At 38.0% G+C, this 392-nt stretch overlaps 1 protein-coding gene across 1 annotated transcript in view; it reads left to right on the top strand.

Annotated features, from left to right (window-relative positions):
- Positions 1 to 392, top strand: part of LOC119592335 (fatty-acid amide hydrolase 2-B-like) — a 12,903-nt gene that overhangs the window by 1,376 nt on the left and 11,135 nt on the right. The window lies entirely within an intron of this gene.

The raw sequence follows: 392 nt of genomic DNA, 5'->3' as shown, positions 1-392 counted from the left end.
GAATAAAAGGAATATTGTGGCATTTCAAAGGAACGGACGGGGGCGAAAATAAATTACATTGCAGATCAAAAACGACTAAATGGCTACCGCTACGTAAGAAATGAATTCCTCGGTTTAAAAATTGGGAAGATGGGAACAGAAATCGAACACCTACTAATTCCTTAAGCCTAATCCCTCGCAGAAAAATAACCCTGAGACCTAAGTGGGTGTGTTTCAATTTTCCCTTATTTCTTTTCTTTCATTCAGCCATAGCATGCCCTTACTCTAATACCCGTCGAGAAAATTGATTTAAAGGGCAGTGGACTGAAAAGGCAAGACAGTTTCCCGTTTTCTTTTTATAAAAAAGCTGCCTGCTCTGTTTGCTATCAGCTTTATTTCATAACAGTAATATT

The sequence above is a fragment of the Penaeus monodon genome, chromosome 30, assembly GCF_015228065.2.
Source record: "Penaeus monodon isolate SGIC_2016 chromosome 30, NSTDA_Pmon_1, whole genome shotgun sequence".
Taxonomy (NCBI): domain Eukaryota; kingdom Metazoa; phylum Arthropoda; class Malacostraca; order Decapoda; family Penaeidae; genus Penaeus; species Penaeus monodon.
Note: the sequence above shows the minus strand (reverse complement) of the source record. Positions and strands in the feature narration are given on the sequence as shown.